The sequence below is a fragment of the Cibotium barometz genome, chromosome 27 (genome assembly GCF_041138505.1).
Source record: "Cibotium barometz isolate CiBa-2024 chromosome 27, ASM4113850v1, whole genome shotgun sequence".
Classification (NCBI taxonomy): domain Eukaryota; kingdom Viridiplantae; phylum Streptophyta; class Polypodiopsida; order Cyatheales; family Cibotiaceae; genus Cibotium; species Cibotium barometz.
The window spans coordinates 49,121,092-49,146,831 of NC_141072.1; the positions used below are offsets into that span (position 1 = coordinate 49,121,092).

A 25,740-nucleotide genomic window follows, 5' to 3' on the forward strand; every position below is an offset into this window, starting at 1 on the left:
GCACCCGCTGCACTAGGGTACAACGTGGCCATACTTGTAGAAAGTGCACAGTTTAGCCCCTTGGATGAGCATTGAGCATGTTGTGAGCCCTAGTCTAGGGACAAGTTGCCAGTTGCCATCAAGATTAGGTCATAACGGTTGTTGTCCTGCAAACAGTTTTAACTGAAACTCGCCTGGGTAGGGGTGAGCACTGTCTTGTAAATAGATCAACACTTAATGAAAATGAACAGCACAATACAATAGACAATGCTGAAAATAAATCGGCACAATGACACTGCCACTGGACACTACCATTGGGGCCAGAAAGAGCCGACGACGACCCCCCCACCTCCCCCCCCCCTTTTCTCTCCTTAATACTGATGTATATTATTGGAGTATTTTATTTTTTACAAGTTTCCCCACGGGCTTTTAAGCCAAAGTTTCCATGAACAGTTCTATTTTTTGAACATTGGTGCTCCCTGCGTTCCTGCGGCCTACCCCCCTCCCCCCTTCGCGTCAGCCCCCCCCCCCCTCTGCACGCGTTTTTGCCACCTATACTCCTCGCGCTGTTTTTGCCTCCCCTTCTCTGCAATGCCCCTTCCCCCCCTTTCCGCCTCCCCCCTCCCGGCTGTGGTTTTTCCTCCCCCCCCCCCCCCCCCACCTCCAGGCCACTCTGCCTCCCTTCCCCCCCTCCCCCCCTCCCCCCTTCCCCTCTTGCCGGGTCTCGGCCTCCTCCCCTCCACAGCTTCTCTCAGTTTTCCTTCCCCTTGTGCTCCTGCAGGTAGTTTTTCTAGGTTCTTTGGGGCGTTTTCCTTTTGGCAAGTCTTTCCATTTTCTGGTCTTCACCCTCAGGAGGACTCCATGGCAGTCGCTCCGTCAACCCCGACCGAGGCTGCCGTTGCTTGCTTATCTTTTTCTGAAGCGGACCTTCAGATCCTCGCTACGATTGTTGCAGCATTAGAGGCCTCCACCCTACTTTGAAAGATTGTTGGTAGCCGTCGTGCACGCGGGCAACTGAGAGATCTTTTGCAGGCGAGCCTCATTGGCGAGCCTGCAAAGATCATAGACATTCACCCTCTGGGGCGTGGCTATTACTAGGTGGAGTTTGACTCGCCAGTGACGTTTGACCGAGCCATGTAGCTGAGCCCCCTTGCATTGCGTACAACCCAAGCCTTCTATGCGGGTGACAATACAGCTTTGACCCCGTGTCTGACCCGTTGGCTGGCGTGTTGGGCTTCCCAAGCCTTAGGAAGGAATACCTTCCTCTTCTTCGGGTGATTGGTGGAGCCATCGAGAGAGTGATGGAATCCCCACCCACTGCCGCCTTGTCCCTTGCATGGGCAGTCAGGGTTCCATCCCTTCGCATCTGTGTTGCCTCGCCAGATTCAATGCCTCATGTTATATCTATACCATGCCTTTGGGGCGATCCCATCATTTAGCGAGTGGAGTACTTAGGTCTTCCAGGCCAATGCTTCATTTGCAGGCAGATGGGACATCTTGCTAGAGCTTGTCCTTGGCGCCAATCCAGGAAACCACCTCCTGTGGTTCCCCTCCCCGTTTCTCGTTCATATCCTCACGAGGGGGTAGAGAGAGAGGCAGGCTCCCAGGCAACGGAGCACTAGTTTCCGACCGCGGACGCTGTTGGAGAGTGGCGGACCGTCGGTGGTAGTTGAGCTTTCCCACCATCTTCACGACCTTCACATCACTGACGTACTCACCCATCTATGTAGTATGACCATGCTAGGATGTAGCTTGGAGGGTTAGGCCACATAGATCAGGATGGGGAGATGGTGGCCTCCAGCATGGAGGTGCTGCTTTTTGTGTTCCCGCAATACCTCCCTCCCTCCCTCCCTCCCTCCCTCCCTCCCTCCCCCCCCCCTTCTTACATATACCTTCGTTGTGATTGATGGAGTTCGGAGTATTCATACTCTCGTGCTCGGACAGAGTGGTGTCACATGGAGGATAGGATGCGCACCCACTTGGCGCGCCTTCATCCTAGGACGGATTGTGATTATTCCCCGTCTAAACCCTCATCCAAGACTCTTCGAGTGGAGGGTAGCTCCGATAGTTCCGCTTCCCACAGAGATTGATATGCAGATAGCCTCATGGAACATTTAGGGTTTAGGGGGCCTCAGAGCTTTTAGAGACGAGGCGTCCGCAGAGGAGAGATTCACAGAGCTACAGTTGGGGGATCCATCAACATTCTTTTCCTCCAAGAGAACCACCTTTCAGAGGGGCGCACCCGCCACTGCGGGAAGATTCTACTAGGCAAGAGTCACACTTTTTGGTCTCCCTCCTTTGGCCTCTCTTGGATGCAGGGAGGAGTTTGCATTTTTGTTAGTGAGTAGCTTTTACTGGCAGTGAGACAAGCTCAGAAGTCATAGTCTTTGAGCGTGCACAATGGCTTACCATTATAATTGGAGAGGAATGCATGGGCTTCCTCAATGTTCATGCCTCGAACACCGTAGTAGGCAGAGCCATCTTATGGAGCAGAGTTCGGCAGGCCCTTCCTCAGGCTGACTTTTGGTGCATGGGTGGAGACTTTAACATGATTGAGGCAGCAGAGGATAGACTCGGAGGAAGCACAATCACAGTCTCAGGTGCAGAGTACTCTGCATTGGAGCAGTTGGTACTGGCACTTAGGGGATAGGACCCTTGGCATCTTCTGGAGTTTGGTCGCAGCCTTGGGAGCCAGTGCTTCTCGTGGTCTGATAGGAGGAGCACCACTCTAGACTTGACAGGTTCTATGTGGATGAGTGGGCTTGCGGTCGTGGGGGCATGATTGGTATCTTGACGGGCACTACTTTTTCAGATTACGCTTCGGTTATTCTGTCCTTAGAGGACCCTTGGAGGTAGGAATGACACGCGAACTCCAGGATTCCGGACAGCCTCATACAGGACCCTGAGATCTGTAGAGCAGGATAGAGCAGATATGGGTGGGGCTAGATTTTATTTTAGGCTCTGCCGCGAGCACCTTGGATGCGGGCTTGGGTGAGATCAACAGCTTTCTGTAGGAGGCAGCCACTACAGACTGGAGGGGTTTCGCGAGCAGGAGAGGAGTCTAAGGAGGGGTCTGGTTTCTCTTTAGCGGCTCCAAGAGAGCTCTCGAGATAGCCTTTGGATAGAGAGTCTAGGAGTGTTTACTCGGCATGATATTCTTCTAGCAGTCCATGGGGTGGATGAGGCCAGTGGTCTACTCACTTTTTCTATTGGTCCTCATGGTAGATTAGAGAGATCCGAGTCCCACTTGGAGGATTTCATTGGATGCACCTTACAGAGGGTGAGGGTGATTGGATTTCAGGCACGTGAGTGGTACAAACCCCCCGTTGGCCAAGGTGGCTAGGCTTGCATAAGCACTACATGAAAGTGTATTTTTAAAGTGATTAGTACATTAATTAGTTATTGATTAGGTCCAATAGTTTTCTTATATACTTGCCTCTCCTTTCACACTTATTAACCTATGCCCATGCCTAAACTTATACAAGCACATATGGCCACTTATTATGCTCAGGGCTCACGATTGTTACAATGTTCCTATCCATTCTTTGTGTGAGAGAGAGTAGATAGTGAGAGGTGTGTGAGTCATAATAGGTGAAGCAGCTTCTTTTGTGATAGAGAGATAGAGAGGGTTGAAGGAGAGAAGTTACAACAAATGGTTAGGCTTGTGGATGGCTTTTGAGCTTGGAAGTGATAGCCAATCCTTTTCCTTGATGTCTATGTCATGTGCATCCCTCACTTGGATGCCACATGGACATATCTGAACAAGGTGGAGGACATGGAGTGGAAACTGGTCCCATGTGAGCCCAGTCTGGGACGAGTCAGGTTCCACTCTATGCGTCCGAGGTCAGGTGTGCAATGTCCTGCACATGAAGCAGTGCTAGTCCGCGCTGTGAGTCTCCCTTTGGAATGATGTCAGTGGTTCTGTGTATCCGGTATGATACTGGATGCCAGACCTCTGTGTAGGCATGTGGTCAGCCCATAGGGCTACCCCAAGATCATTTATGTGGGCATGGGGGAGGTGTAGAACCACCCCCAAGGGGCCAGGAGGGCCCCGTCTGTGCCCACCAGCCATGTGATGGGCTGGAAGTGCTGTCGGCCAGTCCTAGGGCCTCTGGACAGGCAGCCGACAGGGCTTCAGGCCCTTTATAGCATGTCGGCCAGGTATGGGGCAGCCCACACAGGCTGGCCAGCAGTCCATAGCCATGTGCAAGTGGCCAGGCCTCTTTACTGAAGTGTGAAAACCTTTTTCAGCATTTTATTGCTATTTGTGCAAGTCGTGAGCATTAATTGATGCTACCCGACTACATACTGCTGGCCGACTGGGTGCCTGCGGAGGTATAAAAGGCCAGCCTTGTTTTCATTCATTGCATCTCATATTTCACAAATTGCTGAAGCAACTCAAGGGTTGGGACAGCCAAGGGAGGAGCCAACGCAAGGGTGAAAGCTGAAGGTCAAGGGTAGAGATTTATCTCAGCCAAAACAGGTTAAAGTACAGTCTTTATTTTTTGATTTGCATCATTCTAATAAAGCAAATACACCATTCGTGGTGGGTCCCTACAGAGGGTATTTGGGATCCAATATTGTGTCCTTTCTCTCTCTTTTTTTTCGTGAAATGTTGTTTTATATTATATGTAAAAATGTACATCAGCCACATGGCTCACACAGAACCTATGGCCCCAAAAAAAACCCCCCACAAAAGATCCTCTAAAGGATTATGACCATGCAAACCTGTACACTAATAAGAAAGCCTCCCAGCCAAATAAGCTTCCCAGATAAAAGCATCAAAGATGAGCCAGTCGAGCCGCCGTGACCATAACGAAATAGCATCTGCATCCAATAGCTGAGCTAAGAGAAGTGAAGAAAACTGCCAAAGCAGCAAACCGCGGATACGTTTAATGTGCCCATGTATTCCAGACAAGGAATCAAAGATGAACCCATTCCGTGTAGTCCAAATATGCCAAAGTCCTGTCCATCTAAGGAAATGGAATATCAGAAGGTGACTGTCCGAAGTAATGACTTGAGGACAAATCCCAAATATCCAGTGATGAGCCGAAACAATAGACCTCTCTACTGCCTCCCAAACGCGAGAGACAAAAGACCAAATCTGACGGGCCACTGGACAACTCATGAACATATGCGTAACTGTTTCAGTGCATGTTGTGCAGAAGAAGCAAGAGGCCAATGTAATTTTACGACGGCTGAGCTGATCCCGTGTAGGTAACCCTCCCACCAACATCCTCCAAATGAAAACCTTACCTTGGTAAGGGAGTTTAGACTGCCAACCACGCATAAGAGTTTTCTGCCACCATGATTTAGACTTGTGCAATCCCCACACCTTATTGGCCTTGGCTAAAATCCAATCTTTCTCTGATACGAGCTTATGATAGACCTGGTTAGCTGAAAGTGATATCAAGTCACCAGATTTACATAGTGCCCAATCACGCCAAGGCTGATCTGTAGATGGCCGTGGCAATGGAGTAAAAGGCTCAACTGCATGCATGATGTCAACCCATAGTGGCTGAAATGTCCGAGGAACCCTAAAGTGCTGCCGAATACGACGAAACGAATATGGCCTGTCACGACTAGGTATCACAGCATCTCGGATTCTAACCAAGCCTAACTTGACCATGCGGTTGAGTCGTATGCGTGAAGCATCTCTGTCTGGCCAAACAATGACACGCGACTCCACAAATGTTTCGAACTGCAAAGAGTTCAAAAGTAGTCTTTCATGACTAGGATCCCACCGAGCCAATAGCAGAACTTCATGCCAAGAAAGGAGAATATGCAATAAAATGTGAGATGAGTGAATACGACCAGGATGAGCCGCATTCACAATGTCCCACCATGAAGCCTGCACACGTGTCCGTCCATGTGACAATCCCTCCAACTCAATCAAGTGACGAGCCATGAATACCCAAGGCTGCTCCTGCAAACACATATCCTGAAAAAGCGCCCACCTACGTGCCACCATATGCAAGCGGACATCCAGTAAAGTAGCCCCACCCATTCTTTTGGGCGTCGTAATGTGATTCCAAGCTATCCATGTTTGACCCATAATATTTCCTTGCCTCTTCCAGAGCATAAACCGAATGGGAGCAACCAAACGGAGAAGAGATTTGTGCGTCCAAGGTAGCAAAGGTAAAAAATAGGAAATCATGCTAAGCATAATAACTTGAGCTACCTTAACCCTCACGTGCATAGGCCACCCTTGAGCTTTCCAATACATAAATTTATCCGAGATCCGAGCAGAAATCCAAGCAAGAAGCGCTTGGGGGTCCACATCCACACCCACCGGATACCCAAGATGACGAAGAATGTCTCCTGTATGCACCACACGGCCTTGCCACCCTAATGCCTCAAGATCAAATTCCGTGCATACAATGAGGGCTGATTTTGTTGAATTTATTTTCAGCCCAGAAGCCAATGCAAAATTATTCCAAGCTTCCATTGTCCGATCTATATTGGCTTTTTCGGCCCTGAGAAACATAAAAGTGTCATCCGCAAGGGCTTGAGCAACCAATTGCTTGCCATGCGGGAGATGCAAACCAACCACTTCACCATGCGATGCCATAACATCTAGGCGAGATAACATAGGATGAGTGGCAATGGCAAAGAAAAGAGGGCTAAGAGGACAGCCTTGCCGGAGAGAACGGGTGAGAGAAATACCATCCGAAAGTCCTCCATTGAGCATAATCCGCGTGATAGAGCCAGAGCCAAGTAAATGCACCAAATTAGCCATTTTGGGACCAAAGCCCATGGCTGTCATTAACTGAGAAAGGAAAGACCAGCTGACATGATCAAAAGCTTTTTCAAGATCCAACTGCACCATCACAATCTCTTGCTTCTTTGCCTTGGCATAATCCACTCCAATTTGAACATTAAGAATATTATGCAAAATATTCCTGCCATGCACAAATCCATCTTGATATGGATGAATAAGAGTAGGAAGCACCTTTTGCAAGCGATTGGCAAAAATCTTTGTAAAGATTTTATACATAATACCCATAAGTGAGATTGGGCGCCATTGAGCCAAAGAAGTAGGCGAAGGAACTTTGGGCAACAAACGAAGTATGCCCAACTTCCAATCGGCAGGCATTTATCCCTCATTCCAAACCCTTTGACAAATAAGTGTCAAAGGCTCTGTAAGCTGATCAGCATATTTTCGGAAAAACTCATTTGTCAAACCATCCTAACCAGGGCTCTTTCCCATGGGAAGTTTGGAGAGAACAGCTTCCACTTTCCCTTGAGTAACAGGAGCATCAAGCTGAACCGTCACATTAGGGTCAACTTGATATCGTACTTCAGCAAACAATGACTCCCTTGCAGCCAGGCAGCCGGCGAGACATCCTCTCGAGGGGCAAGCAAATCTTCATAAAACCTGATGCAATGCTGAATAACCTCAGAAGGTTGAGTAACAAGGTTGCCTTGGGCATCCATCAGCCTAACAATATTCTCACGCATATGTTTTTGATGCAACTTATCATAGAAGCGATGAGATTGACAGTTAGCATCCCGCAAAGCATCAAGACGTGCAAGTAGTTTAAAGCGAACATATTGTGCTTCCTACACCCTAGATAGCTCCTTTTTCAGCCATTCTATGGCATCCACAACTTCAGCATTCATAGAGTCAGTAAACATGAACGCCTGCAAGCCCTTTAAAAGTGACTCAAGAAGAGCCACATGCTGTTTTTGTATAGAGGCATTAGCAAGACCATAATGCCGCGCCAATTTCCGAGTGTTGGTAAGGAACATTGGCCAAGCATGATAATCAGCCATGGACACTCTTGTGGAGAAATGTCGTATCAACTGACGCATATAAACATCAAAAACTTCATGCTCCAAAAAAGTGTGATTTAAGCGCAAAGGCAAGCGTCCCAACAAGCCTTTATATGCATCCACAGGATGATAGACCATTTCAAACACAAGCGGCCAATGATCCGAGGGCGACGAGCATATGTATGTAAGGGCCCCTGATGAGTACGCAAAGGCCCCCGCCAAACAGCATCTGAGAAATCTCCCCGCGGGGCAATAAATCGTGTCTTTTTACCACGTACTTCCACCCATGGCTGCTCAACCTCATTCTGAACATCCACATGTACATCCATGTGCTGGGCATCATGTAAAGGAGCATCATGCGCATCTTCCACGGGCAACTGCCCATCAACGATATCCTTGGTAGCAACAACTTGTTCTTTCTTAGGACATTCGGAGACAAAGTGGCCCATCTTACCACATTTGAAACAGTGGCCAGCAACTGTATCCCACCTCAATTCATACATTAAAGGTTGCAGCCCAGCCATATTGACACGCAAATGTGTCGGCCTAGGTCTCCCAGTATCCCATAACATGCATAGACGATTTCGGTTTCTAGATGTCATTCGAGGTACCACCAAGACATCACCGATACCTCGCATGAGATTTGGTAAAACACGCCAAAACATTGGTGGGAATTGTTTCACTTCAACCCAAACTGGGCAAGCCTGGCGCAACATATCTTGGTACTCTGCCATAGGCTTCCACGGAACCACATGAACCAACTGCCCATCCAAAAAGAGTGGCACCTGCTCCAAGACTGCCCTACGGGCTTTCGAAGTGCGAAAAAGTATTTCATAAAAGCCTCTCGGACCATCATAAATCTCCTCAAGTGCCTCAGGCGACACCAAGCGGCCCAAGCATGCTCTAAGACGAGGCAACGACGGACTACGCCCAGTAAAGAAGAAGATAGCAGTACGATCATGAAACTGTGCTAGCTGTTGTAGCAACAAAGGAGTCTCCATGCATACATCAGCCACACCATCATTATCTGCTGCAGCCATTTGCACGCTATTTGCCTTCACATATTCTTGCAGAAGCTCACCAGTGATCTGCAGCAAACGTGCAAACTCCGGAGAAGGTACCTCAGAACTTTCCTCTGCATTCTCTCCAACATTCACCGGAGTGTAACTTGCATCAACATCAAGCCTTTGACGTTTTTGTTGCTCCGAGGCATCTGAAGCATAACCCACATCCTTCTCGATCATCTCCTCAATAAGATCCATGTTAAGGCTATGGGCAGCCATGCCACCAACAGTAGCAACCGGGTCATCCAAATCCATGTACAAAAGCAAAGAAAACCCTCTCTCAATCCCTAATTCAGCACCTGAAAACCCTAATTCAGCACCTGCAAACCCTTAAACAGTTGCTTGAACCATTGCTGCACCCTTGAGAAAGCCTGCAAACCTGAATTTTTTTTTAAATTATTTATTTATTTATTTTTTTTCCTTCCACTGCTGCCTGGAACCCTAGAGCCGGAACCCTCCTGACCTTTGTCGCCTCCCTCTCCCGCTGACCTCTGTCGAACGTGGGTCACCTCCCTCCCGCCTGCTGACCTCTGTCGCCTCCCTCCCCTGCTTGCTGTTTCGAACGTGTCACCTCCCTCCCGCCTGCTGTTTCGAAGTCGCCTCCCTCCCACCTGCTGTTTCGAACGCGTGTCGCCGCCCTCCGTTCTCTCTCTCTCTCTCTCTCTCTCTCTCTCTCTCTCTCTCTCTCTCTCTCTCTCTCGCGCGCGCGCGCGCTCGTGCGCGCTACGCGCTGGTCCTGTCCTCTCTCCGGAAGCCTCCTACACATAGTGGATGGTTAGATTGCGCTCCAAAAAGGAAGTGCATTTTCTTGCTATGGCGAGCTACGACGAAGAGAGAGAACGACAGCCTTGGGACCAGAGTGCACCGGGCAGTCCATGTAGGGCTTCAGGCATGAGTGTATTAGAGATATTCCGAGAGATGATGCGAGCAATCGTAGAACTGGGTACCAAATTGGAAGAGCAGAAGGCGTAGATCTTGGCTCTGGAAGAGCGCACTCGTTCTCCAGCCCCTCTTTTTCCGTCTCTTCCTCCTCCTCCTTCTGTTTCCCAGATTCTAGATCCTCTACAAAATAACCCTTTTGATGGGTCATGACCGCCGTCGAGTTCTATGCTCGAGGCACAAATGCGTGCATTGGAGATTCGACAGATGGAAGACTGTGCGGTAGTGTCACATGTGGAAGCTTTTGTGGACAGATCATTACTGAACGGAAACACAGCACTCCCACTGGATGCTTGATGCACAAAGAACTTGAGAAAATGCAAGAGAGAAAGCAGTTTCCTAAACTACTCAAAATCTTATTTATAGGCTTGTCTGTTACAATGCCATGATGGAAGCTGAGCTTCCCTTGAAAAGGTAACTTGTCTTGTACTTCTACATGACTGACTACCTAATGACCCAAGTCCGAAGTGGGCACTTGAATGAATGACTAAGAGACCTGCCCCTCTTTATATAGGCCCTTATAATTTGGCCGACTGGAACCAAATCTGGCCGACTGCCCTTGTCCTCTATCGACCAGCATTTAATGCTGTCGACCAGCACTTCCTGGCGTTTTCCTTCTGTCGGGGTGGTGCTGGTTGCCTACCGACTGCCGCCTGCACTATTGAATGCTCCACGTTGCCCTTCATAGCCTTGTGAGGTTGCTGCTTGGTCCACGCCTTCTCATCTACTGCTGCTGGTCACTGGCTACAGTCCTCTTGGTCCCACTCAGCCCTAAAAAGGTGGCTGACCTTGTCCTACTGCCTATCCAGATCAGAAGAAGCATGTCCACGTGGCATGCACGTGACATCCCCTCCTGCTAAACTTGATGACGGGGATCCAACCTGCCTCTTTGGATGACTGTCATCATCCATCATTCCCTGCCGTGTCTCCTCACTGTCATCCTTGGACGTCTGGCAACTTGACTTGACCTGGAAACATTGCTATCCTCCGCAACTGCTCCACTTGAAGAACTTGCATCCCGATCCACTGAGTCCCCCTGCCTTCATGTCCTGTCCCTTGAACACGGGGTCTTGGTGTCCTTCCTTGAGGCTGATCCTCACCGGCATCTTCGCTCCACCCTTGGATGACTACCATCCCTTGGAACCAGTATTCCTATGGGCTCACCGGTCTGCCCTTTGGCATCCACCCACGGACTGCCTTTTCCCTATGGCTTTGCTGAACACCAACAATCCTCCTTTGGAGATCTACCCTTAGCTGTGTTCCTTGCCTCGGACTGTGCACCTTCTCTTGGGACTGCTCTTGGAGCATTGGAAATCCTGCCGAGTGCTGGCGCTCTGATACCAATGTCACATGGGGAAGCTTCTGTGGCTAGATCATTACTCAACGGAAGCACAATACTCCCACTGGATGCTTGATGCACAAAGAACTGGAAAAAACGCAAGGGAGAAAGCAGTTTCCTAAACTACTCAAAATCTTATTTATATGCTTGTCTGTTACAATGCCATGATGGAAGCTGAGCTTCCCTTGAAAAGGTAACTTGTCTTGTACTTCTACATGACCGACTACCTAATGACCCAAGTCCCAAGTGGGCACTTGAATGAACGACTGAGAGACCTGGCCCTCTTTATATAGGCCTTGATAAATCTGGCCGTTTGCCCTTGTCCTCTGCTGACCAGCACTTCTTGGCGTTTTCGTCCTTTCGGGCTGCTGCTGGCTAGCTACCAACTGCGGCCTGCACTACTGAATGCTCCACGGTGCCCTTCACAGCCTTGTGAGGCTGCCGCCTGGTCGATGCTTTCTCATCTACTGCTGCTGGTCACTGGCTACAGTCCTCTTGGTCCCACTCAGTCCTAAAAAGGTGTCTGACCCTGTCCTACTGCCTGTCCAGATCAAAAGAAGCATGTCCACGTGACAGGCAGTAGCCCGTGCTGCTGCACAAGACGACGCCAGGCGACGCGTGAAGCACGAAAGATATCTTGCGGCTTTGGACGCAAGAATGACACCAACGGCTTCCTCGAGTCATTTTCTCGAGAAAATGAACGTCAGTAAGTATAATGGCAAACACGACCCCACAATTTTGTATTCCTGGCTGCATGAGTTTGAAGCTTATTTTGCCGCAATTAGAAAAAGTAATACTGACAGGGTGATCTTGGCTAGTTGGTATTTGGAAGGTGAGGCTATTCCTTGGTGGACCTAGTGGGCTCATGCCCACACCAGATTAGGTATGGCAGCTTATGTTTGGGACGAGTTTGTCCTTGACCTTAAGCGGCGGTTTCTACCGCCCCATTACCTTGAGCGAATTGAAGACGAGTTTGGGGGAGCGTGTCAAAACGTGCAACCAGTCCTGCAATTTGTCAATAAGATTTCAAACTTATGTTTGCAATTGGGCTTACCTGACAAGGACAAGAAAGGGGAGTTTCTTTATGGCTTGGACACGCAAATCCAATGGGAGGTGCGTATGTTTAGGCCAGCCACCTTCGAAGACGCACTCTTGCTTGCGCAGAGTGCCGAAATGAAGCACAATGGCGGAAAGCCCAAGACTTCTTAGCCTGCTTCTCCCAAGGCTAACGCCTTGGGAGGAAAAGGCCATAACTAGACGGGGTCTTCCCTAGGACAAAGCACGGGAGTCTCTGGCTCCAAGAACTCGACCAATGCGCCCAAGCTTACTAAAGACCAGAAAGCTCACGCAGGCAAGACAAGTGGTAAATTGAGTGCTAAGGAGACAGCTTAGTACAAGAAGGAAGGTAGGTGCTTCTTTTGTCATACAAAAGGACACACTTCTAGGGAATGCTCTAAGAAGACTACCACTCCACAGACAACCACCCTAGCCTCCACGGCTTCAGTGGAGAGCCCAGCTCCCACACAGATCCCAACGGTTGTCCCTAGTTCTTTAGATCCTAGTGCTTCGGTTGGAGCAATCATTAGCCGGGAGCTCGAAGATAAGCAGCAGGACACCCATGTGGGTAGAGCAATTCCTCTTCGGAAATCCGTCGGGTATACTGAAACCGGCCTCTGATAGAAACCAGAGTGCGGTAGACTAGCAGTCACCCGTCCACTTGTAGTCTAGATATGAAAACAGAAAAGATTGGGGCTAGAGTGCCCAAATCTGAAAACAAAGCGACACCTGTTGGCCCCAAAGCTTGGCGCCCCTTGCGGTATTTCTTTATTCAATTCCAAAAATATGAATGGCTGAGTACAACCAAGAATCAGCCAAGAGATTACACTTGTATGTCCAATCTGACGGCCCACAATCCCTCTTAGCACAGAGGATCCATGCACACAGATCTGTGTCTCAAAATAACACACTGTGCCTCCCTCTGATCAGCCAAGACCACTCAGTAGGGCAGCCATGAGCATACATCTGGCATAACTCAAGTACATGATTCAACATCTCAGCTCATACATACATGTACTGACCAAACTCTGTCTCAACCCTTGTCAATCTGCCATACCCCTCCTCTCACAAGGGGCCAGATAGCTCAAATCTGCAACAGACATCAAGCAGTAGAAAGAGAGATAGATGAACAGATGCGGAGCTTACCAAAATCAGCCCGTGAATCTGCACTGGAGGAAGCAACGGTACCAATCTGTACTTGTAGGCACTTGTTTCCACAACCCTACTTCACACGCATGTGCGTACTTGTCTGTACCCTCCTCCTTGTGTCCAACTATATGCTGTACTTGACTGTACAGATCTGAAAAACAGCCCTGTACTGGTCTGTACTGCCTCGGGATACGTGCCAGAAGCTATCCTTGCCTGCAGCCAGCACTTGTACACACCTGTACCTGCGCAGCCAGTAGTAGCCGCCTGCTGTTTTGCTGCTGGTCGCCTGCGCCGCCTGCAACAGTGAAGCCCAGCACCTGTACTTGCACCTGATCTGGCCGTACAGTGTACCTGCAGAAGTACAGAACTGTACTTGCAGTCGTACAGCCCATACTGACTGTATTCTGCAGTATCCAGAAGTAGCCGCTTGCTGTTTTGATGCTGGTCGCCTGCGCCGCCTCTGTCCACAGCAGTACTTGCTGTCGTACAGCACTGTACGGCTGCTGTATGGCCTGCTCCAGCACACAGATTTCAGCAGTAGCACCCTTCAGCAGTCGACCAGAGCTTCTCTTGCTTTTCCACGCTTCCCAACAAGAGTGTCTATGCTCCACGATTCCTTTTTCCCAAAAAGAAGAGAGAGAGGGAGGAGAGAGAAGCACACACTCCAAAAGTGGAGTGGCCCCCTCCCCATAATAATCCTAGGGCCCCAAACTTTAAAAGTCCCTAGGGGCCACTAAGGCCTAGGGGCAACTTTAATAAACATTAAAAGTTTAATGTTCTAGTTTCCCCCTTCACACCTAGGGATGTCCACACATCTTTAACTCTGTCCGGGCACCCCCCATGTGAATCATTCAATATTCTGACGCAGCAACCACCATGCCCACACTTGTGCTGTTCCATTTTCACAGGGCCATGACATACCCCCCTCTTGAAAAATGGCAAGCGTCCTCGATTGCATTCTGGTGATGCAGCAAAATATCCAAAGTGAAATATACATGATGGCAAGATCAGCGTCCCAATCTCTCTAAGCCATACACATGTATCAACATTCACTTACAAACCAATGGCATAGTAATAGTCCAAGTTGTATACCACTGTGAACCATACATATCCACAAAATCCCATGTGACTAGTACACATATATCATAGAAGTCCCATAAACAAATGTACTGTCAGCCTGAGTACCTTCGGGTGAGATAAAATCTGCACCAAGCGACCTCTAGATGTCATCTGAGCCTGTCTGTATCAAGGGAGTGGAGGTGCTACCCCCCTCTTGAGCATCAGGTAATGCTCCAGACCCATGCTCTGCTGAACCTGAATGAGCCACAACAAGAGTCGGCTCTAACTCAAAGGCATCGAGATAAAGCTGCAAAACCTGAGGTGAATCTGTTAAGTCACCTTCCTCCATCCACTTCGCATCCATCGGTGAATAGTTCTTGAACTTCACAAGATAGCGACAGGAAACTTTACCTCGTACCTTCCTTTCTTTATGTGCCAGTATCTGCTCTGGAATCAGAACCTCATCAAGTTCCTCAACTTTCGACTGAGCCTCATCTGATACATCCTCAGGCACATCCCCACGGAAAGGTCTAAGAAGACTCACGTGAAAAGCATTGTGAATCCTCCAGTGATCTGGTAACTTCAAACGATAGGTTACCTCACCAATCTTTTCCAATACTTGAAAAGGCCCATAATATCGCATGCTCAATTTAGGGAATAAGCGCTCTTTACCCTTCATCGTCTTGAGTCTAGCCTTTTCAAAGCGCAAAAGAACCCAATCACCCAATGCAAACTGTAAATCACGTCTGTGACGGTCTGCGGCTTTCTTTTGCTTCTGCTGAGTTTTCTGGAGGGCTAACTTAACTCTCCGATAAGCTTCATCCAAGCTCTCCACATACTGATCAGCCTCAAAGATCTTATCCTTCGTATGCAAAATGGGTGGTACCTTCTTCCCTCCTTCTACAATCTCAAAAGGCGCCTTGCTTGTCGAGGTATGAACAGTGTTGTTATATGCAAACTCCACCAAAGGAAGATACTTTTTCCATTGTTGCTTGTGCTCTGACACATAGCACTTGAGAAGATCCAACACTGTAGAGTTAGCCTCTTCTGACTGACCATCTATCTGTTGATGAAATGACGATGAAAACTTGAGAGTTGTACCCATGTTGTCAAACAACCCTTTCCAAAACAAACTCGTCATCCGTGGATCACGGTCACTAATGATAGATGTAGGCAAGCCATGATACTTGAAGATGTTCGCCATGAACAACTTCACCATATGATCCATTTTGATCGTCTTACGCACGGGAATGAAATGAGCCTGCTTACTGAACCTGCATATGATAGTCCAGATGCCATCATTTCCCGTTTGTGTCCGTGGAAGATCAAATACAAAATTCATGGCAATGCTCTCCCAAGGTCTATCTGGAATAGGTAAAGGCTGTAATAACCCTGGTGTCTTCTGACGGTCAAACTTTACCTTCTGACATACGATGCATTGCCTCACAAAGGCATCAACATCTCTTCTCAAGGTTGGCCAATAAAAGAAAGTCTCCACTGCTTTGACGGTGGCGTCAATACCTCTATGACCTGCATACGGTGGAGCATGACTTTCAATCATAACCTTGAGTCGCAATGGCCTGGTACCACATAGTCTGTCATGCATCAATAAAAATCCATCTCTGAGAGTATAGTGCTCATGCCGCTGACCCTCAGACATCTGATGTAAACCGGCCTTCAGAAACCAAAGGGCGGTGGAACAAACATTTGCACATAAAACACTTCAACACCATTGAGGACCTAGAAAAGGAAAACAAACAGGGGGAGCTAGAGTGCTCCTGCAAAAAGTACACGGACACCGATTTGGCCCCAAATCGCAGTGGCGCCCCTTGCGGTATTTCTTTAATTGATTATAAGAGCTTTGATTACAATATAAGGCTGGAAACTCAGCCGTCCCAGTAGAACTCCTGAAGCCTGCAAAGAACCTGCATCTGGCTTCTAATCCACACGGCATCCACAAACAAGTCCAGCCATTGTTCACATCGAAAGACTCTCTCACATTGAGTCTGCATACAGAAGCTTTCTCCCATGATCAAGGCTGCCACAACCATCCATAGCCTCTCACACTATGAACAGCATCACACCCTGACCAACCAGTGCTCCTGTATCACAACACAGACTCCCAAACTGTCTCTCAAAAGAGTATCACAGCACAGCATACCATACAGTCGACACACATGTACAAACCCTCTCTACCTTCCAAGGGTACTATCCATCTCTGTCATGGACTTCCTGTCCCCTGTCCTATCAGTAGCAAGGCTGTACCATACATGTGTCCACTCTTGTACCTTCTGCCTGCATGTGACCTGTCTCCTGGAGAAACCCAAAAACATGTTTCCTCATTGAGAAACCTACGACCTGTTTCCACATGAAACCCTTAGGCCTGTTTCCCTTTGAAACTTATGTCCTGTTTCCATACATCTAGTTACCTGTTCCCACATGAAACATTTGGCAACATAGAGATTCCCATACTGTAGGTCCCACTGTTCCTTTCTAGCATGAAGAAAACAATCTGCTCCATGAGCACGCAGCCATGCGAGCTTGCATCACTCCCATGCCAAGAAACATAACCACAAGACCTGTACTTGCAGTCAAAATCCCAAGCACATAGCTGAATTTGCAACCAAACAAAAACAGCCCATAAATTGTTCTGTTTCCACCCTCTGAACTGTCAAACCCTTCCTCTCACAAAGGGCTAGAGAGAACCACTCTGGAACAGTCTTGAGCCAGTGGAAAGAGAGACTCCGAAAGACATCACCTGCAGTCCCACTTGCTCACAAAGAAAGAGAGACTTACAGTCTTTATGTCGCTTTCCACAAGAGAGGGAAAGACACGAGGAAAAGCCTCGTTGTGTCCTGCCTTCTTGTCCTGCAGTCCACGCCTTTGTGTCCAACTCTGCCTGTATGGACAGCAGCGCAGCCAGCCAACTTCATGCCAAAAGCAAAGGAGAAAGAGGGATTCAATAGGCGCCTGTGTGTACTGTTGCGCAGCAGCCAGACAACCTCCTTCCAAAAGCCACGAGAGAAAGAGAGGTTCAGTCTGCGCTTGTAGCTTCTGTGCCTTAATAGCCCAGCCCGCCAGCCTTCCTAAATCAAAAGAGAGAGAAACTGAGTGCTGCCCGACCAGTACACAAGCCTGTGGCAAAGAGGGAAAAGCTTCAGCGTGCAGCCCAACCAGTCGCCAGCTTTCCCATGAACTAAATCTCCTGCGTGAAGCTGCAGTCCAGCCGCCCACCCTTTCCAAGAGAAAAACACATGTGCATGCTGCAGTCGACTCTTACCAAGAGAGAGAGAAAAGCCAACGTGCTGTTCATCCCCATGCTTCCTTGCAGCCCACCTCTTCCAAAAAGCACACGTTTCCTCAAGAGTTAGGCGCCTACTTGCCTGCCAGCCCCTCCTCTTTCCCAAAAAGCACACGTGGCCCCAAAATAGCTTATGGGCCACGTTTTCTTCATAAATGGCATTAAAAATTACTTTAAAGGTTTTTAAAACCTTTTAAGTTAAAATTCCTTTGCCCCCTTTCACACATGGGGTTATCCACACATGGGCCTCCATCTTCACTCCCACCTGATGCCATTCACACTGTCCACCATGTCCCCGTGCACACCTGCATCTTGTCCAGAGAAAAACACAGGGTCGTGACATACCCCCCTCTTGAAAAATGGCAAGCGTCCTCGATTGCACTCAATGGCACAGTAAAGCATCTCATGAGCAAAGACACCCCATATGGCAAAAACAATGGCCTTTCAATGCATCTGGATGATAGAACAATCATCCTGCACAATAAGCCACACTGTCCTCTTGCTTGTTCCTTCAGAACCTACAGCAAAAGTCTAAAACCAAATGGAAACACGTTAACTGTGTTAGCCAAAAACAAATCCATGCATCATTCTACATATGGCACACATATGCATGACACACATATGCATTCGCAAACAATATGCTCCTCAAGATGCTCTACCTATTCCAAAGTAACAGTCTAAGGGTTGCTCGCAAGCCTTACGCCCATGGGCATCCCACAGGACCCACGACTGATGGTAAAACATGAGCATATGAAAGCATTCCATGCATCAAAACACTACATCCACTAAGTACTTTCCCACATATGTCTCATGGCCATCCCGCAGGAGTCACACCCAGTGGTGCATCCATGAACATAATAAAGCACTTGATGTATCATACCAACATACATGCAGCACTCAACACAATGCAGAGTATTTCCCAATGTATTCTCAATGGTACCAGGATCCAATGGCACCAGAATACAAAAATACCTCTACCTCAAAAAGTGTATGCATACATGCACAAACAGAGTTCAATCCATATATCCATGAACCAAACCAACTCTAGGACTGCTCGCAAGACTTATGCCCTTCATAGAGTTATCCATAGTTGCAGTTAGAGTTCGAGGTGCGCGCGACTGTGAACCATACTCAACCATCATCTCATGTGTCTAGAACACAATATCATAGAAGTCCCATAAGCAGATGTACTGTCAGCCTCAGTACCTTCAGGTGAATACAAAGATGTCACCAAGCGACTCCTAGATAACAAATGATCCTTTCTGTAACAACAAGGGAGCGGAGGTGCTACCCCCCTCTTGAGCATCAGGCAATGCTCCAGACCTATGCTCTGCTGAACCTGAATGAGCTGTAACAAGAGTCGACTCCAACTCAAAGGCATCAAGATAAAGCTGCAACTCCTGAGGTGAATCTGCTAAGTCACCCTCCTCCATCCACTTCGCATCCATCAGTGAACCTCCTCCATCCACTTCGTATCCATCAGTGAACAGCTCTTGAACTTCACAGGATAGCGACGGGAAACCTTACCTTGTACCTTTCTTTCCTTTATGTGCCATATAAGCTCAGGAATAAGAACCTCGTCAAGTTCCTCCACTTCCATGTGAGCCTCATCTGATACATCCTCAGGCACCCAAAACCTGCTTGCACTCCACCCAAGTGATAAGCACAAGTCCTCGATGAAGCATAGTAGATCACCACTGCTAAACATAGAAGGAAACTGTCTTCCGAACCCATGAAGCCTCTATGAAGATACCACTGGTGACAAACTGTCGAAAGCCATAGCCTTCAACGCATCTCCTGCACCATAATACTTCAACTGCTTCTTGTTCCTGGCCGACTACTTCTTGTCCTTGGTGTCTTTTCTCCTGAACTTCATCTTCAGCTCTTGCTCTTTACCTCATATAGGCAAAGACACACAATCCTGTACTATGTCCTGCACTTCCTTTTCACTTTCCTCATGTTGAAGCTTTTGATGTGACTCTCATGAGACAACCACGAGCTCGCCCCCTTAGGAAAGTTGGCGATTGTCCCGACCAAAGCAACCACGGACTCGCCTCCTTGAGAAAGTCGACGATGTGTCCCGGCAGCGGAACCTTGTAAACCGGCCTTCAGAAACCAAAGGGCGGTGGAACAAACATTTGCACATAAAACACTTCAACACCATTGAGGACCTAGAAAAGGAAAACAAACAGGGGGAGCTAGAGTGCTCCTGCAAAAAGTACACGGACACCGATTTGGCCCCAAATCGCAGTGGCGCCCCTTGCGGTATTTCTTTAATTGATTATAAGAGCTTTGATTACAATATAAGGCTGGAAACTCAGCCGTCCCAGTAGAACTCCTGAAGCCTGCAAAGAACCTGCATCTGGCTTCTAATCCACACGGCATCCACAAACAAGTCCAGCCATTGTTCACATCGAAAGACTCTCTCACATTGAGTCTGCATACAGAAGCTTTCTCCCATGATCAAGGCTGCCACAACCATCCATAGCCTCTCACACTATGAACAGCATCACACCCTGACCAACCAGTGCTCCTGTATCACAACACAGACTCCCAAACTGTCTCTCAAAAGAGTATCACAGCACAGCATACCATACAGTCGACACACATGTACAAACCCTCTCTACCTTCCAAGGGTACTATCCATCTCTGTCATGGACTTCCTGTCCCCTGTCCTATCAGTAGCAAGGCTGTACCATACATGTGTCCACTCCTGTACCTTCTGCCTGCATGTGACCTGTCTCCTGGAGAAACCCAAAAACATGTTTCCTCATCGAGAAACCTACGACCTATTTCCACATGAAACCCTTAGGCCTGTTTCCCTTTGAAACTTATGTCCTGTTTCCATACATCTAGTTACCTGTTCCCACATGAAACATCTGGCAACATAGAGATTCCCATACTGTAGGTCCCACTGTTCCTTTCTAGCAGGAAGAAAACAATCTGCTCCATGAGCACGCAGCCATGCGAGCTTGCATCACTCCCATGCCAAGAAACATAACCACAAGACCTGTACTTGCAGTCAAAATCCCAAGCACATAGCTGAATTTGCAACCAAACAAAAACAACCCATAAATTGTCCTGTTTCCACCCTCTGAACTGTCAAACCCTTCCTCTCACAAAGGGCTAGAGAGAACCACTCTGGAACAGTCTTGAGCCAGTGGAAAGAGAGACTTCGAATGTGTAACACCTACCATAGGTGGATAGAAAACAAAGCTTTCCACACTATGAGTATCACATATGTCCACGTCATGCGCATCACATCACCTGCAGTCCCACTTGCTCACAAAGAAAGAGAGACTTACAGTCTTTATGTCACTTTCCACAAGAGAGGGAAAGACACGAGGAAAAGCCTCGTTGTGTCCTGCCTTCTTGTCCTGTAGTCCACGCCTTTGTGTCCAACTCTGCCTGTATGGACAGCAGCGCAACCAGCCAACTTCATACCAAAAGCAAAGGAGAAAGAGGGATTCAATAGGCGCCTGTGTGTACTGTTGCGCAGCAGCCAGACAACCTCCTTCCAAAAGCCACGAGAGAGAGAGAGGTTCAGTCTGCGCCTGTAGCTTCTGTGCCTTAATAGCCCAGCCCGCCAGCCTTCCTAAATCAAAAGAGAGAGAAACTGAGTGCTGCCCAACCAGTACACAAGCCTGTGGCAAAGAGGGAAAAGCTTCAGCGTGCAGCCCAACCGCCAGCTTTCCCATGAACTAAATCTCCTACGTGAAGCTGCAGTCCAGCCGCCCACCCTTTCCAAGAGAAAAACACATGTGCATGCTGCAGTCGACTCTTACCAAGAGAGAGAGAAAAGCCAACGTGCTGTTCATCCCCATGCTTCCTTGCAGCCCACCTCTTCCAAAAAGCACACGTTTCCTCAAGAGTTAGGCGCCTACTTGCCTGCCAGCCCCTCCTCTTTCCCAAAAAGCACACGTGGCCCCAAAATAGCTTATGGGCCACGTTTTCTTCATAAATGGCATTAAAAATTACTTTAAAGGTTTTTAAAACCTTTTAAGTTAAAATTCCTTTGCCCCCTTTCACACATGGGGTTATCCACACATGGGCCTCCATCTTCACTCCCACCTGATGCCATTCACACTGTCCACCATGTCCCCGTGCACACCTGCATCTCGTCCAGAGAAAAAAACACAGGGTCGTGACATCTGATCATACAACTTTTCAAAGTCCTCATCATGGGCATACTGCTCTTTCATTTCATCAAGCTTATGATGATAAGCAAGTGAAACTGCAGAGACCTGTGGCTTGCGTGACAAAGCATCTGCCACTACATTCTTTTTGCCTTCCACATGCACAATCTGGAAGTGAAACATTGACAAAAAGTTTGCCCAACGCATTTGCGTCTTTGAAAGCTTAGCTTGCGTGAGGAAATAACGCAAGGTTTGATGATCTGTCTGTACAGTAAAATCAGCCCCAAGCAAGTAGTGTTTCCATGTAGAAAGAGCGTGAATTACAGCCAACATCTCTTTCTCATAAACCTGTAAATGCTTCTCGGCATCTTGCAATATTCTACTCTCATAGACTATCACATGTCCCTCTTGCATGAGAACTGCACCAATGCTACTTCCACATGCATCACACTGGACAACAAAAGCCTTTCGGAGGTCCGGTAACACCAATACTGGGTCCGAAGTAAGCTTTTCTTTGAGCTTTTTGAATGCTGTAATTTCCCGATCAGCCCATCTATACGGAGTTGCCTTCTTCGTCAAAGCATGAAGAGGCGAAGCAATTTCAGCAAAGTGTTGTATGTACCGCCTGTAATAGGAACACAATCCTAGAAAACTGCGTACATCATGTACGGTCCTCAAAGCTGGCCAATTAAGTATTGCTTCCACCTTTGCTGGATCCATACGGACTCCATGCGCAGACACAATATGTCCCAAGAAATGTATCTCCTGCAAAAAGAACTCACTCTTCTTGCCATTAACAACCAACCTATGGTTTCTGAGTTTTGTGAACACAATGGCCAAATGCTTTCTATGCTCTTCCTCAGTTTGTGAATGCACAATCATATCATCAAACTCTCTATGAGGCCTGAAAATCCTGTCCATCATCCTGTTAAATGTGGCAGGCGCATTTGTCAAACCAAAGGGCATAACCAAGAACTCATACAACCCAAACGTGGTTCGGAATGCTGTTTTATGCACATCCTCGGGTCTAATGCGTATCTGATGATACCACTTTTCAAGTCAATACGACTAAAAACTGTGGAGCCCTGTAAGCGGTCCAAAATGTCATCGATCCTCGGTATGGGGAATCGATTCTTGATGGTATTCTTGTTCAGCGCCCTGTAATCAATACACATGCGCCAAGAACCATCCTTCTTCTGCACTAAGAGCACAGGTGAGCAAAAGGGTGATGAGCTAGGCTGTATCAACCCTTTATTCAAAAGCTCCTACACTTGACTCATAATCTCTTCCTGTTGGGTTGCACTAACACAGTACGGCGGTCTATTTTTTTTTTTTTTGGAAAAACGATCCTTCTATTAGTTAATGAGAAAATGCCATAAGGCTACAAAGCTCACCTCACAGGGAGGGATAATAAACACAGTGAACACCGGAGCTCCATCCCCGTGGGCTGGCCGCGCTCTCTGGGGGGGGGGGGGGCTACCTAGTAGTACATGCGGGAGGTGAGAAGAGCCAAATTGGAGGCCTGTAGTGCCAAGTGACATCCTCGCCCCTCGCGATGAGGAAAGGGCCAGGCTGCCAAGTGCGGAGGAACGCCTTGCGGCGATCTCTCATGCGATCCGAGTCGCCCTGAAGTTTTCCCCAGTGTCCTCTCAAAGTGTGAATAATGTCCACCCAAAGGGCCTGTATGACCTCCGCCGGTGGAGTCGCCTAGCGGACCCAAAGGGCCTGTATGACCTCCGCCGGTGGAGTCGCCTGGCGGTCTATGGCCTCCCTGCATCGGGCTCTCAATATGTGCCAAGCCGTCATGCTGCTGATCATCTCCCATCTGTGCCCGTCCCCCTCCTGGGAGACTGCCGAAGAGAAGTTTGGCGTCGGAACCACCGCCATCGCCCTGTCAGAGACCTGGATGGTCACACTGCCAGGGACGTCCTCGTATCCAAGGGCCGGGCCGCTGTCCATGGCCCAAGCCACCGCACCCCACGTCACCATCATCTCACCGGGCGAGCCTGCAAAAACCATCCTGAGAGCGCGCTGCTAGACCTGCTATGCCTGTGTGGGCAATCCCATAAGCAGTGCCGCTGCGACTCCTCTGTGTGGCTGCACCACGGGCAGGACGCTGGGTGTTTGCCAAAAGCTAGCCAAGCCCCCACAGCCAGTCCTCTATGCGCTGTAAGCCAGAGAAAAAGCGTCACCTTCCGGGGCCGGAAGCTGGCCCAAAGGCGCTGCCAGAAGTCCCTAAGGAAGGTAGGGGAGAGCCCCTGTCGCCGCCAATGCTCGGCCGCCGCCGGGGTGCCCGCTATCCTGTGCCTCTGGATCCGCCGCCCCAGCCTCGCTGTGTACTGAAAAAAGGGGTGCCTGGGCTGGTAGGGGCCGAGTAGGGATCTCGCCAAAGCCACTCGCCTAGATCCCACTGAAGGCGAATAAGAGGCCTGCTGTCCCAAGCCCATAATCTCCAAGAATAGTCCTCCCCTATCGAGGCCGGTGAGGGGTCTACATGCCAGTCTCTGATGAAAGCCGACCACCCGCACCCTCTGAAAGATACAACCCTGGAACTCATCCAAATCTAGTCGGGTCCTCTGAAGCTGGCCTCCCTCTCCCACCTCGAAGGTGAGTGGGGCGACTCTCTCTGCTGAGCCGCAGACCGCTAGAAGGATCTCATGCCGAGTAAAGACGCCCATCCACTGTGGAGGTGGAGGGTCTTGTACTGGAGTCCGCCACTCCCGGGGGATGGCCGCCTCAGTGTCCTGCCTCATCAACTCTCTGCCCCTCATCCCGCTGAGTCTCCTCGCTTGAACCTCTAGAGGCAGCTGCTGAAAACATATCCAGTCGTCTAAGGACTGGGCTGGGCCGGAGCTCAACGGGCCCCACGACACATGAGATCGCGATCCAACTATATGACCACTGGGAAGTCGGATCAAGGGGTTCCAGATCAATGGCTGCCTCAGGCGCTCCTCATCGGTGCCCGGGGGAGTCTGGAAGAGTGACGGCCTCAGATGCTCCCAAGCCCTCAGAAGGCTAGCTGCAAAACGCTTCTCGAAACCAAGGCCCACTCCTCTGGATCGCTGCTCTGTAAAGATCCACCTGATGCTGGGGGTCCAGGGGCCGCTAAGAGGAGGAGTGCGGCTGAGAATCCTGGAAACAAGAAACTCCTTCCACGGCTCAGCGCCTGGTAGGAGGCCATGAACCACCAACTTGCCAAGCAAAGCCCGGCTCTGACAAATAGGATCAACTATGCCCAGGCCGCCTCTCTCCCTCGGCTGAGTGATCACAGCCCATGCCACCTTGGCCCTGGCGAGCCGCCCGTCGCCACCGGACCAAAGAAAGTTCCTGATGAGCCTCTGCACCTGGCCAATGCACGCCCGAGAGAAGGCCCAGCAAGAAGTGATGTACCACATGGTAGCAAGCAGAACCTGGTTGGCCACAACCACTCGGCCAGCCAGAGATAAACGAGCGGTACTCCAATACAGAAGCTTCTTCCGAATGCTCAGAAGAAGGGGGGCTATTTGCTGCTCCGGAGATATGTCGATGCACACATAGCATCCCAAATAGCGCACTGTAGTGCCGGGGGGCAGCCACTGAAACCCATCAACTGGCCTCCAAGTCGGGGGGGGGGGGGGGGGGGGGGGGGGGGGGCGCAGAACTGACCCACAACCCACACGACTTGTGCCAGTTGATCAAAGCGCCCGAGGCTCTGCAGAACCTGTCCATGGCTGAGGCGAAGCGGCGGAGGTTCTCCTCCCCTCCCTGAAGATAGACAGCAGTGTCATCCGCAAACTCCGAGTCTAGGAGCTCCTCCGAGGTGCGGATGGGGAGCTGGAGGCCCCGCAAACCTGTATCCTGTGCTGTCAAGAAAGTGCTCATGGCCTCCGCCACAAAAAGAAAAAGAAAGGGCGCCAAGGGGCACCCCTGCCGCACCGAGCGCGAGAGCTGGAACCTCTCTCC

At 49.3% G+C, this 25,740-nt stretch overlaps 1 protein-coding gene across 1 annotated transcript in view; it reads left to right on the plus strand.

Annotated features, from left to right (window-relative positions):
* Window positions 1-25,740, plus strand: part of LOC147623475 (phosphoinositide phosphatase SAC6-like) — a 127,000-nt gene that overhangs the window by 31,025 nt on the left and 70,235 nt on the right.